This window comes from Podarcis gaigeae (assembly GCF_964106915.1).
Source record: "Podarcis gaigeae genome assembly, chromosome: 4".
NCBI lineage: Eukaryota > Metazoa > Chordata > Lepidosauria > Squamata > Lacertidae > Podarcis > Podarcis gaigeae.
The window spans coordinates 107141985-107146407 of record NC_139677.1 but is presented as its reverse complement, the minus strand read 5'-3'; positions in this window follow the sequence as shown (position 1 = coordinate 107146407).

The following is a 4423-nucleotide window of genomic DNA, read 5'->3' as shown; positions in this document are numbered from 1 at the left end:
AACTACGAGAAATGTTGGTCAGAAATCAAAAGAGATTTGGAAACATGGTCAAGATTGAAACTTTCCTTGTTGGGCCGAATAGCAGCTATAAAGATGAATGTACTGCCGAAAATGTTATTTTTGTTTCAGGCCCTACAGATCGTGGACAAGGTGGAATGTTTTGGAAAGTGGCAGAAGGATATTTCCAAGTTTGTTTGGCAGGGCAAAAAGCCCCGAATAAAGTTTAAAATATTAACTGACGCGAAAGAAAGAGGGGGATTTGCCCTGCCAGACTTGAGGTTATATTATGAATCTGCAGCCTTCTGCTGGTTGAAAGACTGGATTTTACTAGAAAACACTGATGTCCTAGATCTGGAAGGGTTTGACAATGCTTTTGGGTGGCATGCGTATTTGTGGTATGACAAGGTTAAAGTGCACAAACTGTTTAAAAACCACATTGTCAGAAGAGCAATTTTGATGGTCTGGACAAAATATAAAGACTTATTGGAGAGTAAGACTCCGAGGTGGCTCTCACCAGTGGAGGCCAAGGCACGTAAGAGACTTAACATGGAGGCCAATTGGCCTAAATATGGGGAAATAATTGAAAAAATTGGAGACAATTGGAGGTTGCAGAGCTTGGAAAAGCTAAAAAACAAGGTGCGAGATTGGTTGCACTATGCACAAATTCAAGAGGTTTTTAAAGTGGACAAGAAGGTTGGATTCCAGGTGGAAAAATCGAAACTAGAGACAGAACTGTTAGAGCCAAAAAATAAACTACTTTCGAGAATGTATAATTTGCTGCTTAAATGGAATACTCAGGATGAGACAGTCAAATCCGCCATGATAAAGTGGGCGCAGGATTTGGGACATAACATTATGTTTGAAGACTGGGAAAGGTTATGGAACACCGGAATGAAATTTACGGCATGTACTGCCTTGAAGGAAAACATTATGAAAATGATATACCGGTGGTACATGACCCCAGTCAAGCTTGCCAAAATATATCACCTGTCTGATAATAAATGTTGGAAATGTAAAGAGGCGGAAGAGACATTCTTTCACCTCTGGTGGACCTGCCCGAAAGTGAAGGCCTTTTGGGAGATGATTCATAATGAACTAAAAAAGGTACTTAGATTTACCTTACTTAAGAAACCGGAGGCCTTCCTCCTGGGCATGGTGGACCAGAGAGTGCTTAAGAAAGATAGAACTTTTTTTATGTACGCCACTACAGCAGCAAGGATCCTGATTGCAAAGCATTGGAAGACACAAGATCTACCCACACTGGAGGAATGGCACACGCAGTTGATGGACTATATGGAACTGGCCGAAATGACTGGCAGAATCCGAGACTTGGGAGAAGAAACAATTGAGGAGGACTGGAAAAAATTTAAGGACTATTTGAAAAAACATTATAAGCTGTATGAATGTTAAAAAATGCACCTTTTAGGAAATTCTAACTTCAGCAATGTTAAACTAAAGAAATGGAAATTAAGGTACAAGAAGTCAGAGATAGAGTAATGAAACAACTTTATTGTGTTTAAATGAAAATGTACATGATTTGGGCTATAACACATTTGAAATTGGGTAACATGATAAAATGAAGGATACAACAAGTATTGAAACAAGTTAACAAATTGCTGATGTTCTGTACTACAGAGAATGCAGGGTTGGGAGGATGCGGGGAAGTCCAGCAGAATTGGAAAAAAGAACATGAAAATTTGTAACCTTTCTATTTTATTCTTATAATCTGTTCTCTATTCTTTTTTCTGCACTTTATAAACTTAATAAAAATATTTAAAAAAAAAGAAAGGCCCTGCTAGTCCGCCATGACAAGTGCTGATAGAGAAAGCAGCGATGGAAGGGGGTGTCCTTTGCGGAGTGTAAAGGATTCACCCAACACACGCTTGAGCTCATGGGGAAAGAACACATGCCCCCCCCCCCCGACTGTGGCTGAATTCATTCCCCACAACCCAAAGGACAGGCTGTCCCCCAGACGGCACCCAGCGGACAACTGAGCAGATCTCCCACTGAAGATTCATCCTTGCTACCAACCTTGGGGTGTGTAAAAGTGTAAAAGTGTCAGGGGTCTCTTAACAGAAATCTAAGCTCAAGAAACCTATGGCACCCGAGGTTATTTAGTGCAAGGAGCAGAAGCAGTACATGTGAAAAGGATCTAGGGGTCTTGGTGGACCACAAGCTCAACATGAGTCCACAGTGTGATGCAGCAGCAAAAAAAGCTAATACTATTCCAATCTGCTTCCACAGAAGTCTAGTGTCCAGATCGAGGGAAGTCATAGTCCTGCTCTCTTCTGCCTTGGTCAGACCACACCTGGAACATGGTGTCCACTTCTGGACACCACAGTTTAAGAAGGATGTGGACACCTGGAAGGTGTGCAGAGGAGGGAGACCAGGATGATCAAGGGTCTGGAAGGCAAGCCGTATGAGGAGCGGTTGAAGGAGCTGGGTATGTTAAGCCTGGAGAAGAGGAGACTGAGAGGAGATATGAGAGCCATCTTCAAATATCTCAAGGGTTGTCCCATGGAGGAGGGAGCGTGCTTGTTTTCTCCTGCTCTGGAGGGCAGGACTCGAACCAAAGGCTTCAAGATGCAAGAAAGGAGATTCCGGCTGATCATTCGGAAAAGCTCTCTGACAGTAAGAACAGTTCAGCAGTGCAACAGACTCTCACAAGCGGAGGTGGACTCTCCTTCCTTGGAGGTTTTGAAGCAGAGGTTGAATTGCCAATTGCCAGGGATGCTTCAGCTGAGATTCCTGCGTTGCAGAGGGCTGGACTAGATGACCCCTGGAGTCCCTTACAGGTCTACGATTAAGTTTCCGGATCTCTTGGCTCTTGCAAAGCCAACCTGCTCTGCTAGTAACTCGGCACATGGGCCTCAGTCCAAGGACGGCTGTCGTAACTTGTGTGTTGCGCAAACACTGTGGGCTGCGTGGCGTTGGCACCAGGCTGGGGAGTGGGCTGAAACAGTCGATTGGGCAGCGGTCCCTCTTAATGGATGCCACGTGGCTGTTGCATCAAAGTGCCGGCTGCCCTGACATCCCTCTCCGTCTGGTGGAAATAGGGACATCCTATTCCCTAAGAGAATATAATTCATGCCCTGCCCATCTGACTGGGTTGCCGCAGCCACTCTCGGCGGCTTCCAACATATACAAAAACACAATAAAACATTCACAAGCTTCCCTTTCCAGGGCTGCCTTCAGATGTCTTCTAAAGGTCGTATAGTTACTGTTATGTACTGAGGATCCAAACTGCAACAGTCTGATTGGTCCTAGAACAATAGGATCCAAAAGGCAGCAGTCTGATTGGTCCTAGAACAATAGGATTCAGAATGCAGCAGTCTGATTGGCCCTAGAACAATGCAGCAATATGATTGGTTGGCAGGAACCACCCAATCATGCTCCAGATAGAAGTGAATCCACAACCTGATTGGCTTACAGTAGAATTCCAGAATTAGCCAATCATGTGCAGCCCATTGTGTAAATAATGTATATAAAGCAGATACTTTGAGGGGACATTCATTCATTCCTCCTCACCACTATGAGCTGAATAAAGAGCATGAAATCACTTTGCGACTCTGAGTATATTTCACTGGCGATCTCAAGGCCCAGATCCCCCAAGGGCCCCAGTCCAGTCATGGGAGTCCACCCGAGCACCATGGTCACGCCTGCATGTGGACTTTGCTGGCCCCTTTCAGGGGAAAACATTCTTCATAGTGGTGGACTCCTACACCAAATGGCTGGAAGTCGCACTGGTACCGTCCACTTCTACGTCCGCAGCCATTCGGGTACTACGCCGGCTGTTTGCAACCCACGGGCTCCCTGACACTCTCGTCTCAGACAACGGGACTGCATTTACGTCAGGAGAATTCCAAACCTTCACAGCGCAGAATGCCATCCTGTGGGAATGTTCTGGGGTGCAGGAGAGGATATATTGACTAATTATATCCTTATCCAACTTGTACTAACAAGTTCCCAAAATATCAGCAGAGTTTATAGACATTCCCCTTTAAGTACGCAACGGTAACGTGTGCACAGGTTTGCTAGAACCTCTATAATAATTACTCTGGTAATTTCCCCTTTGTTCCCTCTTAAAATACAAGACACGACACAGTCTTTATAAAAGTATAAAAGAGTTTACTCACGTTCTGTTCACAATATGATCCCAGAAGGTAGGCAGGCTTAAAAAGGTTACATACACTTAGAAATCTATCTTGTAGCAAGATAGCCCTTATCTCCTCTCTTGGCTGGGAGCCAAGAGAGCATCCTTAGATGTTTCCTCATGGAAGGAAGATGGCAGAGAGAGGCAAGAGGCAAGAGAGAGATGGCTGGTCTGCCCGGTGCTTTTATCATTTACCTGCACAGGTGAGGCCACACCCACCTCTGGTCACATGCGGAGGAAGTCCGTCCCCAGGAAGTTTACCTGCTTGCT